This window comes from Sorghum bicolor, chromosome 7, assembly GCF_000003195.3.
Source record: "Sorghum bicolor cultivar BTx623 chromosome 7, Sorghum_bicolor_NCBIv3, whole genome shotgun sequence".
Taxonomy (NCBI): domain Eukaryota; kingdom Viridiplantae; phylum Streptophyta; class Magnoliopsida; order Poales; family Poaceae; genus Sorghum; species Sorghum bicolor.
This window is the reverse complement of record NC_012876.2, coordinates 58,030,201-58,044,617: the sequence shown is the minus strand read 5'-3', so window position 1 is coordinate 58,044,617 and position 14,417 is coordinate 58,030,201.

Below are 14,417 nucleotides of genomic sequence, written 5' to 3'. Positions count from 1 at the left end.
GAGGTAGGGCTCCAAGGAACATCGCCCCCGCCCTAAACTAGAAGACAAACAAAAGAAAATCATGGTGAGCAATGCTTTGACAAGAAGTAGACGCATGGATACATCACATAGTGTTGCTTTCATCATCAGAAGAAACAACCCGAGTTCTTTGCCCTTTTGAAAGCTATTGATGATACAAGTAGGTGCCATTTGGAGGGTGAGGGCTGAGCCTAGGTGTCATTTCTTTGTGTGAAACCTGTTTCATAGGAAAATTCTTACTATGAAAAACTTCTAGAAGAAACAATGGCAACTTGACCCAATTTGCAAGCTATGCCACAAAGACAAAAGAGGGGTGGCTGGCTCTTGGGGCTGGTTGGGCACCTTGGGGGACTTTGTGTCCATGCTTGAGAGTGGTTGGATCCCTCCAACTCACTTGTGCTTGCTAGATTGCGAATCAAAAGCGAGTGAGTGATTCTAGTGTAATTGCATTGAGAGAGTGCTTTGAGAGACACTAGGTGTTCATGTTGCAAGCCGGTGGTGCTTGTTACTCTTGGAGGTTGCTATCTCCTAGATGGCTTGGTGGCTTGTGGCTCTGTCAAAGCATGTGAGAAGATTATGCGTGGCTCCGGAGAAGATGAAGATTTGTAAGGGGGGATTGTGCTTACCACATGGGGATTGCGAAGAGCAACTCTAGTAAAGTGAGACACGAAGAGCGACAAGTGGTCATCAAATGCTAGAGCTTGTGATAAGCACTCCACGTGGGAGAGTGACTTGCGGGTCACCACTAGCAAGAGGACCCACGACAACCTTGGAGCTTGTTTCAACGAGGACTAGCTTGGTGGCAACCAAGTGAATCTCGGGAGAAAAATCAACGTGTTAACCTTGTCATCATCTTCTCGGTGGTTTGATATTTAATTGCATAAGCTCTCTACTAAATGTTCTTACATATGTTGTGCTTGTATAGTTGCTCTAGTAATTAGCTGGCTTGTGTAGCTAGCTAGTTACCTTCTTGCTTGTGTAGTATATGGAAGTAGCTTCCTTATGTGGCTAATTTAGTTTTAGTAACCTTGTTAGTCATATTGCTTAGTTGTATAACTAAGTTTTTTGCTCTCTAATTTGGTATTGATTGCTTTGTTATTGAGCATTGCTTAGGAGCTTTGTTATTCGGAGGGGCATCAAATGTCCCAATTTTGTGCAATTTGACCACGGAGCATGCACACACACGACGCTGCAGCCCGGCCGTATGCCAAGCCAATAGCAAACTCTGTGTACCGCTGCTCGATCCGATCCGATCGGCTCAGCACCTGATCGCCCTAGCTAGTAGCCATTTGATGATGGGCCACTCCCACACCAGAATTTGCGCTAGGAAGCTAGATTGAGACAAAGACACTGTGATGTGTCGTCGTTACAGACTTGGATATTTGGTTACCTCTGGAGGCTTTGGAACCACGCGTTCTTCATCATCACCAAGCCACACCAACAAGCAGTACGATTGAGCCGCCAAATCGTTGTCACAAAAGAGAAAAAATATTGACACGCGCCAATAACTGTTTTGATAATAGAGTAGACGAATTTTCTGCACTGTATATGTATAGTTCTGGTGGACCATGGTACTGTATATAAGATAGTGACCTCCAATGATTGATATATAATTAAGTACGCACTAAGTAAAACACTAAACATTTCCCACAGTAAAGATTAAAGAACATTATATAAAAATAACCTTTACTAACAACAAGCGAGTAGAAACGATTAGAAAATGGTGAATTCTAATGCTATATATACTGCCGTACGTCTTTTGCACTTCCAGTCCTCGGTTCCTCATCACTGCTAGCTACACCTTGAAGATCTTGAAGAAGACGCAGAGGTTGTGCGCGAACGCGTTGATGGCGACAATCTCCGTGACCACGGTGAGGTGGTCGACGGCCACCTGCTGGACGAACGGCGCCGCCGGCGGGTGCAGCGCCACCGCGACGACCCCGAGCTGCGTGCCGAGGAACAGCGCGGCGGAGTTGAACCACAGCACCCTCGCCTCCATCATCATCAACACTCCCGCCGGGCCGCCGCCGCCGCCGCCGGAGCCCTGCTGCTGCATGGACACCAGCAGCGCGAGCCCGCTGACGGCCACCGAGATGGCGCACTTGGCGGCGCGTGCTGGCGGCCTGGCGGCGTTATCGGCGAGGAGGGCCGGGCGCAGGTTCAAGGGGAGGGCGGAGGGGAGGTATTTGCCGACGAGGAGGATGGCGGAGAAGGCGACGAAGAACGGCACGTCCATTGTTTCCGCTTCTGGAGCTGGGGTTCCAAGTTTGGACTTTGGAGTGGCGGTTGGTGATCGACAAGAAGCTAAGAGCTGGGAGAGCTCCTAATAACGAAACGCTGAAATATAACGGTCTGGGAGAATCGTAGTAGTATATATATATACTTGCATTACAAAATGTAGGTTGCCGCGTAAGGTAGAAGACGATCGAGTAGACGAGCTCGAGCTACGCAGCCACGCGAGCTAAGCGTGTTGCAGACTTGCAGTGTTGCACGACGTGCAGTATGATTTAGACGACGTCGCTGAGTTGAACGAATTAATTTCGTTCTCTGGAACGGGGACGGAGGAAATAATACAAGGGTTACGTTTACTTGGTCGGAACCATGTGTGAGATCGAAGTTCAAACATGTGACTATAATTAGATCGATGCTGTATTGAATTGGTCGTCGGCGCTTCGCTAATCGTACATCGACATCATAGTTGACTCTTGGAAGCTAGCTGGGAGTAATTTGAGGAGAGTGTTTACTGTTTATGGGAGAGAGATTGCTAGGGATCGGACAGTGCTAGATTAGCAGGTGGTGGTTGCATGCATGCATGCCGGCCTCTCTCATTCTTCTTTTCTTTTTATTTTATTTTAAATGATCGGGTCTTGTACAGGTTTTTCATTAAGAGAAAGATCGAAGAAATGTCTGGTCACAATACCTTCACCACACCACACCACCCAACTATGCCTGCAAAAGAGTCACCAATAGAGAGGGTGAAGCCCTGGTGACAAAGCATTCACCAGTAGAAAGCCCAGCATATCCGCAAGCAACGAGGAAGCCATTGTGAAGAAGTAGATGACAGTGTCTGAGCGACTAGGTAGCCGCTGCAAAGAGGACGACGATATCCACAAACGACCAGGTAGCCGCTGCGAAGAAAAAGAGCATTCTCGAGCGACCAAGTAGCCACTGCGAAGAAGACGATGACAACAGCAACAACAACACCCTAGGTGGGCAGACCAAAGCGAAGAAGAAGCTGAAGCACAGCAGGCATGCTCGAGGCAAGGTGCAGCCCTGACGGCTGGTGACCATGCAACAACGAAACCTGCAAGAAGGGAATGATGTTCGTCGACACCAACAACGTTGAAGATGGTTCAAGGACTTTCGTCCCCGACCAAGTCCCAACGACCCGTGCGACAAACTAATCCTTTGACGACGCCTTTAGGAAGGTGAATGATGCAGGCCGCGCCACCGCCGCCAGCCCAAAGCAAGAAGCTAGGCATTGTTTTCACCTAGGAGCATGTTCGACCATGGTCGCTGGGTGGTCTCTTGGCCCCGACCACCAGCCCCCACCATTAGCGGCCGGAGATAACAGCCGAATCTGACCCTATCAACATTGGCCCCGCACCACAACCACAACAAGGGAGCTGAGGCCATGGCATTAGGATCGGTGATGCTGGGGGGACGCTGGCCCCCTAGTGCACCACGGCACCAACATCCATAGGCCCCCGAGCGCCAGGTCATGGGGGAGCGTCGCCTCGCTCCTACTGGCCTCGCACCACAACCTCAGCAGGGAAACTGTGGCCACGGCATGAGGACAACATGACGCTACCGTACCACCAACCAGGCAACGAGCTTGACGTCAAGGTGGTCCTAGAGGGACTGTGGCACCGTGATGTTGTCACCCAACGACGACGAGGTCTGCAGGCCGATGTCCCATACAAAGTCTAGCCCTGTGACGCCCGAGAAGGGGTCAGCGAGTCAAGGGAGGATGTCGGCGCCTCGCGCACCACGGCACCAGCAGCCACCAATAAACCCCGAGCGTCGGTCTAGGGGCGCATCGCCATGCACCTACCACCATGGCACCAGGAGCCACCGAACCCCGAGCGCCGATTTGGGGGAGTGTCACCATGCACCTACTGCCATCACGGATCCGGATGGGGGAAGGCTAGATCCGGCCATCTAGGCAGTGTAGCTAGGAGGAAGGGAGGGGGCGGGGGACAGAGAGGGAGAGGAGCGGGCGTGACAGGGCTGGTTGTGCGCAGTGGCGGAGGCAACAATCTGGCAAGGTTTGGCTGCCGCCATACCTAAACCTTATATAAAAAGGTAAATATATGTAGTGCACACTAGTATATATACACGTATATATGAGTAGGTGACAGCAACTGAGGCAAGTTTAGCACTAGTCCCTTCCTATTCTAAATTTAAATGCGATCAGATCAAAGTATCAGCAGTTTAGCACTTGATGCTTGGCATAATGACCTGATGGTGTGCAACATTGAGCGCGGCTTATTCAAGGGACTTGATCTTGCTGAAAAGGAAGAATTTTAAAATAAAAATAGAAAAATGTCTTTGCCTAGTTCTGTACTCAAATAAAGCATCAGGTACATCAGCAGTTTAGCACCTGATGCTTAGCATAATGTTTTTGGCATTATTATAGATATGTATTTATTCCAAGAATGTTTATTTAGTTTATTTAGTGAGGTATTTTTAGTACCAATGCTTTACTTTTGGATTTATGTATATATATAGATAGATAATGTTATGGTACATCTTTGCATAGTTGTTAGTTTTTATTTATAAAAATAGTTGTTAGTTATATTATACATGTTTGACCAATTGACCTTTATAAACCCGCCACACCTGAAATTTATTGCTGCCTCCGCCACTGGTTGTGCGCGCCGCCGCGGCCGCACGCCGGAGTGTGGCGGTGGCAGCCGGATAGGAGGCGGCGGGGGACGGCGTCGCCGGCTGGGAGCCCCCGAGACTCCCGTTGGGAGTGCTAGGGGAAGGGGAATTGAGCGGGATGAGGTACCTTGTTTTCTTTTCTTAGATAGAATAGCCTCACAAGCTCTGATCTATAAACAAAATTATGCTTCGCTCAACCTAATTTATGATGTATCCATACCTTGGAATGGACTCTGCTAATCCAACAGCAAACACATACTCTGCTACTCTGCTCGGCAGGTCTATCTGCACGGCTGCACCGTAACACGACCTACACGCTACACATATTTGATTTCGCCAAACCAGCTCTTAATGCTACATGATCACTCCTGCTGCTTATTAAAGGGTTTGTTTGGCACTTGTATTCACCCCAATTCAGGTACGTTAGAGTGAATTGTGATGGAAATTAAATTAAATTTCATTCGAATCTACTCTCTAACATATTTGGATAACAAAGCTTAAACTATATGCTGAAGCGTGGAACAACATCTTAATTTAATCACAATATAATCCATGGACAACTATCGAGCCACTGAAAAACTAGGAGTAATGGTGGATCATTGGCCAGTGCATGCTGCCCGGCGCACGCGCGCGCTTCAGTCCTTGCATGCCGTCTCACTTCTGCATCATCTCGACAACCTTGAAGAAGATGCAAACGTCATGCGCGAACGCGGTGATCGCGACGGTCTCCGTGAACCGCGTCAGATGTTCGACGGCCACATCGACGATCGGACGGCGCCACCGAGCGTGCGGGTGCAGCGCCACGGCGGCGCCACCGAGGACCATGCCGAGGAACAGCGCGGCGGAGTTGAACCACAGCGCCCTCCCCTCCATCGCCACTTCCGCCTGGCACTGCCGGCCGCCGGAACACTGCGCGCTGGATACCAGCAGCACGAGGCCGGCGAAGGCCACCGTGACGGCGCACTTCGCGGCGCGGGTTGCCGGCGTCGCGTCGTCGCTGCCCGCGAGGACGGCGCGCGCGTGCACGGGGAGCGCGAAGGGGAGGTACCGGCCCACCAGGAGGATGCCGGAGAAGGCGACGAAGAACGGCAAGTCCATGCCTTTTGCTGTATTTGGGCGCTGGCCGGCGTTCGGCTGGTGGTTCGTGAATCGTGATGCGCAGACTGTATACGCTACTAATATATATAGTAATACCGGTGTTTCAGAATCGGATTTCTCTGATGATAAAAGACTGCCGCGTAAGGTAGAAGACGACGAGGAGGGAGACCTCGACGAGGTCGTCGCTTCGTTGTGGTTACCGCGGCGGCGAACATGCATGGCGAGCAGCGAGAGCGCGGGCTAAGCGTGTTGCTCGGCGTACAGTATGGTTTAAAAGCGGAGGTCTGTTGCATGTACTTTTTAGTTTTTTTTAACAGCACAATCAAAACTAATGTTGGGTTACATTTTACTTTGTCTAGTAGCTAAGTTTGTGATTTATGCTGTATGAAAAGCTCAAATGGCTTTCGTGTTGACTCGGTCGTGCATTGAGATCTGTCGTTGACATGATTGCCGAGTGTTAAATGCTTTCCGAGTGCTAAATATTGGGCACTCGGCAAAGATGGTCTTTGCCGAGTGTAGGACTCTCGGCAAATCAAGACACTCGGCAAAGGTTGGCGGTGGTACACACCGTTAGTCTTTGCCGAGTGCCAGACGTTTGACACTCGGCATAGATTATCTTTGCCGAGTGCCAAAGGTTTGACACTCGGTAAAGAATTTTTTTTGTTTTTTGTCTCAAATTATAAGAAGTATTGTGACTATCATTTTTACAATCATCGTATTTTATGATTGGATGCACCTGTAGTTTAATATTATATTTTCGGAAGAAATACGTTTAAACGAAATTAAATATATATATATTAAAAATATCGAGAATTGTGCCAAATTTTAACTTAGGCTTTAAAATAAAGTGTAAAGTTAGTAGAAAAAATTTGGAGACAAAAAACAAAAAAAAGAAAATCTTTGCCGAGTGCCAGAAGTTTGCCACTCGGCAAAGACAATCTATGCCGAGTGTTTACGTTATGGCTCTCGGCAAAGAGTAATTTTTTTTAAAAAAATAAAAATAGAAAATAATTTTTTTTAAAAAAACTTTGCCGAGAGCCAGATTTGGCGGCCCTCGGCAAAGGGAAAGGGTTTTTGTTTTCCAAAAAAAGAAAACAGAAATATTTTTTTAATAAACCTTTGCCGAGAGACAGATCTGACAGCGCTCGGCAAAGGGAAGTCAAATACGCACACAGGACAGGCATCCCCAACGCAAAAGCACGCAAACACGCCAGCCCCGATGCACTTGTGTTACTTATTTGGACTTGTGACGGACTTGTGGATTTATTTAGATGGACTTGTAATGAACTTATGGATTTGTTTAAATGTGACATTTATGTGATGTGCATGATATTTATGTGATGGATGTGAGATTTATGTGACAAATATGAGATATCTTTGAAGAATGTGAAATATATGTGATATATTTTCTTTATCATGAGAAAATGTGAAAATTAAATAAATAGGTCGGTTCTGGTCACTTTGCCGAGTGCCGGGGAAATTACACTCGGCAAAGTGACCATTTGACCCAGTAGGATTCCCAGCTTTGCCGAGTGTCCCCCAGCAGAACACTCGGCAAAGAATTTTTTAAATAAAAAAACTAATTTCTTTGCCGAGTGTCCTACCTAGAGACACTCGGCAAAGAATTTTTTTAAAAAAATCTGAAATTTCTTTGCCGAGTGCCTCCTGGCAGGGCACTCGGCAAAGAATTTTTTAAATAAAAAAATTAATTTCTTTGCCGAGTGTTCTGACTGGAGACACTCGGCAAAGAATTTTTTTAAAAAAATCCTGAATTTCTTTGCCGAGTGCCTCCTGGCTGGGCACTCGGCAAAGAATTTTTTAAATAAAAAAATTAATTTCTTTGCCGAGTGTCCTGCTCGGGGACACTCGGCAAAGAATTTTTTTTTAAAAAAATCCCGAATTTCTTGATCGAGTGCCTTCTTGCTAGGCACTCGGCACAGAAATTCGGGATTTTTTTTAAAAAAATTCTTTGCCGAATGCCTTTCTTGGAGACACTCGGCAAAGCAACCGTTAGTTTATAACCCGTCATAACGGTAACTTTTCTTTGCCGAGTGCCTCCTGGAAGACACTCGGCAAAGCCTTTGCCGAGTACCCGATAAAAGGCACTCGGCAAAGAACCCTTTGCCGACTTAAAATTTGCCGAGGGGCCTTTGCCGAGTGCGGCACTCGGCAAAGCCTTTGCCGAGAGCAATAGTGTCTTTGCCGAGTGCCGCAGGCACTCGGCAAAGCAGTTGTCTCCTGTAGTGGATAGTTGACTCTTAATAGTTCAGAGCCGGTGCAATGGAACTCCTAGATCAATTCTGACCATTTTCTCGCAATGTAATACAATATCAATTATTAAACCATATCGTTTTCACAGAAATCTGGTTGAATCATTTTGCATGCATGGTGACTTTTCCTGTCCAACCAGGTGAGAAAATTCAGCTTTTTCTTTGAGCAGTGGGAGTTCAGTTGGATGGGTATTTATGGTGGGGCCCCGAGCCTGTTCCTTTGAGCTTTATTTACCGAATCTATTAGTTATTTAGCAATATTTCTTTCTTACCATAAATCAGTCCAGTCATGATCTTTTTTCTCTCACAGTCACAATAAATCAGAGAATAGTATTTTCAACCATAGTTTTTCAGCCAAACGAACAAACCTCTCCTGTTTATATGGCTGAAAAAGAGAAGTAATTTTGAAAGGCTTGCTTCGCAAAAGCTTGGTTCCGTTTCGTTTTTGTACATTCTTATTTCTTTCTAACTGTGGTTAGTCTATTCTCCTCGACAAGTGAGTCATCATTAGCTTATTAAACGTCAGTCACAATTTTCAGCCTACTCTCCTTTATCTCTAGTCTCTAGGTCTTTAACAATGAAAATTGATAGATCCATCTGGTGACACCACACATCAACTCAACACAAATTTGGCAAGTCTCTATTAGCTCCTAAAAATGGTGCAGCTTTGGCTTCTCTTATGAAGTAGCTTCTATGGTGAAGCTAAAATTGTTTTGAAAAATATTTGGCAAAAACGACTCTAATGTCATTTTTGTTATAATTTGTGAAGAGAAGCCATGTTTCTTTGGCTTTGTTTACGGAGAAATGACACCACCTTCTCTAGGTTTGCCTGATAGAAATGACACCACCTTCTCTAGGTTTCTTTGTGCTCCAGCAGCGACGAAGCCAGCAGTGGGGCTAGGGGGGCTTCAGCCCCCCCTACCGCTGCTGGCCCAGTGGAATTTTTAGTACTCTTTTTCTAATTTTAGACATAAATTTATAAAGTAGGGTGGGCTGAACACTTTATTTTTTAGATATATTTTGTGAATTTTATCATTAATCTATATTTACGAGGAGTAATAGTAGAGCTAAGTTGATGTAGAACTTTTGTTCAGCCCCTCCTAAAATTTTTCCTGGCTTCGTCCCTGTGCTCCAGGATATATAGTTGTTGTAAATCAAAGTCTTCAAACAGTGTATGAAATGAGGCTTTGAATGTGGCCAAATTAATGAGAGACTTTCATCCTTGTACATGGCAACCAGGAAAGTGAATAAAGAAGGCAAACTCCTCTTCCTCCTATCTCTTCTGTGTCCCATTTTTCTGTGCTTGTGAGTGTGTGAATCGATTTCTAACAATAGTCAAAGCTTGGACTAGCAGGGCAAAAGGTGTCCATGGCAACCATGGTAGGTGAGGTATGGGGAAATAATAAGGTAAGAGGCCAAATAACTTGTGGGCCCCACACTAATGGTTGCTAACGGAAATCAAATCTTACAATTTGGTGGAGGAACTTTAGGTATCCTTGGGGGAAAATGCACCTAGTGCAGCAGGTAATCGTGTGGCTTTAGAAGCATGTGTACAACTCGTAATGAAGGGCATGATCTTGCTCTAATGAAATTATCAAAGTAGTTTGCAAATGTAGTGCCAAACTTGCCCTTGTGAAATATGGGAATTACGGAAGGAAATCAAATTTGACGGTTTCAAAGCGATGGATACCATATAAATATAATAAGTAGATAAAACAAGATATAAAGGTCTAAATAAAATAAAAAGAAAACAAAATAGAAAGAGAATGGTAAAAAGAAGAGTTGAAAGCCCGGCCCTCGGCGAAGATGGTCTTTGCCGAGTGTCGGACTCTCGGCAAATCAAGACACTCGGCAAAGGTTGGCGGTGGTACACACCGTTAGTCTTTGCCGAGTGCCACACGTTTGACACTCGGCACAGATTATCTTTGCCGAGTGCCAAAGGTTTGGCACTTGGTAAAGAATTTTTTTTTTGTTTTTTGTCTCCAAATTTTTTCTACTAACTTTACACTTTATTTTAAAGCCTAAGTTAAAATTTGGCACAATTCTCGATATATTTCATATATATATTTAATTTATTTCGTCTAAACGTATTTCTTCCGAAAATACAATATTGAACTACAGGTGCATCCAATCATAGAATTAGTTGGTTGGAAAAATGATATTCACAATACTTACTATAGTTTGAGACCATTTTCAGAAGCACAACCAGAATTTTGAAAGTCTTATACACGAAATATGGCGACAAAGTTGTGGGATAAATGCATTTAAATTATATAAATTGCAAGTGAAGTCCAAAAATCTTAAAACTTGACGACATGTCTTTACATCACATGTAGATGCTGTGATAAAAATTTGGGAACGTTTCACAAAAGTTATCACGTACATTAGTTATAAACCTACACCTCTCACATGTGATCACATGTGAAATGGAGTGAGAGGCGTTGGTTTATAACTATCGTACATGACAACTTCCGCAAAATGTTCTCAAATTTTTATCATAATATCCTCATGTGATGTTAAGACGTGTCGCCAGGTTTAAAGATTTTTGGAGGTTATTTGTAATTTGTATAATTAAAATCATTTCTCTCGCAACTTTATCGCCATATTTTATATATAAGACGTTTGAATTTTTGGTCGTGCTTTAAGAAATAGTCTCAAATTATAATAAGTATTGTGACTATCATTTTTACAATCATCGTATTTTAAGATTAGATGCACCTGTAGTTTAATATCATATTTTCGGAAGAAATACGTTTAAAAGAAATAAATTAAATATATATATGAAATATATCGAGAATTGTGCCAAATTTTAACTTAGGCTTTAAAATAAAGTGTAAAGTTAGTAGAAAAAATTTGGAGACAAAAAACAAAAAAAAAGAAAATCTTTGCCGAGTGCCAGAAGTTTGGCACTCGGCAAAGACAATCTATGCCGAGTGTTTACGTTATGGCTCTCGGCAAAGAGTAATTTTTTTATAAAAAAAATAAAAATAAAAAAAAAATTTAAAAAAACTTTGCCGAGAGCCAGATTTGGCGGCCCTCGGCAAAGGGAAAGTGTTTTTGTTTTCCAAAAAAAGAAAATAGAAATATTTTTTTAAAAACCTTTGCCGAGAGCCAGATCTGGTAGCCCTCGGCAAAGGGAAGTCAAATACGCACACAGGTGAGGCATCCCCAACGCAAAAGCACGCAAACACGCCAGCCCCGATGCACTTGTGTTACTTATTTGGACTTGTGATGGACTTGTGGATTTATTTAGATGGACTTGTAGTGAACTTGTGGATTTGTACTTATGGATTTGTTTAAATGTGACATTTATGTGATGTGCATGATATTTATGTGATGGATGTGAGATTTATGTGACAAATATGAGATATCTTTGAAGAATGTGAAATATGTTGGGTATTCTTAACATCATTACCAAAAGTAGACTAAGTTCTCTAAATCTAGTAACGGTGCCAAAAATGCCAAACCTATCCATCACACCACTTAAGCCAAGTTGTCATCCCCAGCATGATATAAGAGACGCGGTATTGAAATATGCAATTGCTCTTCTAAATAAATAATGAATGGGATCTGCAAGCGCACAGATTAATACCGATGCAGCATTTTAACCGGGAAGTATTCCAGGTATCGTTATTTATATTTTTACCACTGGGAAGGGATTAGCAACCATCACTATTGATTACAGAATAGAATATGAGGTTGAGCATCTATCATTGCATGTATAATTGAGAACATTATATCTAACTCTTCATACAGGGATAATTGTCACATAAAAGATATATGAAATAATAATAGTGACAAGGATAACTAATCTGATCTAGCCACATAATAAATATGATAAGCACCTCAATTAGATACTCTAGAAAGTCATTAGCATGGTATTAGAACGAACTACAAGAATATTCTCTAAGTTATTCTTAACTATATAGTCTAGCATATCATAGTTAGTGCAAGCATACTTAACAATCATTGCAAGACAAGACTACGCCCATGCATAGTGATATTAGCAAGGAATATGAGAAACATAGCAATCACTCCCCTGTAATAATGTTGCTCTGCCAGCCCAATACACGAGAGGAGGACTATATAAGAATCAATGGAGCTGTCACTATCACGAACCACCCCACGATCTGGCATATTGGGTACAATCGCAGATAAATACGGTATAAGCACCACGCCTACACAATATCTATCATTTACCCATGGATCCGATGGATAAACGCTATACGATCCTAAACATGTATATAGATCCAATCTAACTAAGCCAAGTACATAACTATGATAAACTAAGAACAATATAATCTTGAATATAAGCAAGTAGAGCAAAGTCATAAGCAATATATTGAAGTAGAACAAAGTCATATTCATAATATTGAAGAACAAAGATAATTAGAAAGTAATTAGAAGCACAATTAGAGAATTACCAAGAATCCTCTTGACAGATCCGAAAACCAATCGAAGATTGACTCCTTCTAGTTCTAATCCTATGTAGCTATGCTAATCTAGATATCTAATTGATGTGATGGCTCTAATCTTGATCAGAGGCTTCTTCTCCCTTGAAGAACAATGAATTAGGGTTGAGAGGCTCTCTCCTCCAGGGGCCAGGGGGTCTGGTTTTATAGTCCCTCCAAGTGAATATGGGCCATTGGATCAAACCGTCATACATTGTATGGTTTAGATTCATCCTTTAGGTCGGTGGAGATCTCCCACGAAGCAGAGTCCTGATTGGACTCAGGGAGAGGGCGGGCGCCCAGGGCAGGAGGGCGGGCGCCCTGCCTCTGGCCCCGTTTCGCCTCCGCTTCGGTCTCGTGGCTTCTGGAGTCTTCTAGATGTAAGATAATTGCGCGGCACGTTAATATCTCTATGTAATCCCGGCGTGTGGGCCTTTCTTCCGTATTTCCTGATAACCCCCTGCAGAAATAGACAAACACCAAAACTCGTGGAATTCTGTCAGATAAAACCCTAAGTCTAGATCTTGATTTCATTTGGATCCTTTTCTTTATTTATTTGATAATTAAATTTGATACTTAAGGACCGTCAACAAAATATATGTGATATATTTTGTTTATCATGAGAAAATGTGAAAATTAAATAAATAGGTCGGTTCTGGTCACTTTGCCGAGTGCCGGGGAAATTACACTCGGCAAAGTGACCATTTGACCCAGTAGGATTCCCAGCTTTACCGAGTGTCTCCCAGCAGAACACTCGGCAAAGAATTTTTTAAATAAAAAAATTAATTTCTTTGCCGAGTGTCCTATCTGGAGACACTCGGCAAAGAATTTTTTTTAAAAAATCCGGAATTTCTTTGCCGAGTGCCTCCTGGCACGGCACTCGGCAAAGAATTTTTTAAATAAAAAAAATTAATTTTTTTGCCGAGTGTCCTGACTGGGACACTTGGCAAAGAATTTTTTTAAAAAAATCCCGAATTTCTTTGCCGAGTGCCTCCTGGCTGGGCACTCGGCAAAGAATTTTTTAAATAAAAAAAATTAATTTCCTTGCCGAGTGTCCGGGGACACTCGGCAAAGAATTTTTTTTTAAAAAATCCCGAATTTCTTTGCCGAGTGCCTCCTTGCTGGGCACTCGGCACAGAAATTCGAGATTTTTTTTAAAAAATTTTTTTGCCGAGTGCCTTTCTTGGACACACTCGGCAAAGCAACTGTTAGTTTATAAGCCGTCATAACGGTTACTTTTCTTTGCCGAGTGCCTCCTGGAAGACACTCGGCAAAGCCTTTGCCGAGTGCCCGATAAAAGAGACTCGGCAAAGAACCCTTTGCCGACTTAAAATTTGCCGAGAGGCCTTTGCCGACCGCAGGCACTCGGCAAAGCAGCTGTCTCCTGTAGTGGATAGTTGACTCTTAATAGTTCAGAGCCGGTGCAATGGAACTCCTAGATCAATTCTGACCATTTTCTCGCAATGTAATACAATATCAATTATTAAACCATATCGTTTTCACAGAAATCTGGTTGAATCATTTTGCATGCATGGTGACTTTTCCTGTCCAACCAGGTGAGAAAATTCAGCTTTTTCTTTGAGCAGTGGGAGTTCAGTTGGATGGGTATTTATGGTGGGGCACCGAGCCTGTTCCTTTGAGCTTTATTTACCGAATCTATTAGTTATTTAGCAATATTTCTTTCTTACCATAA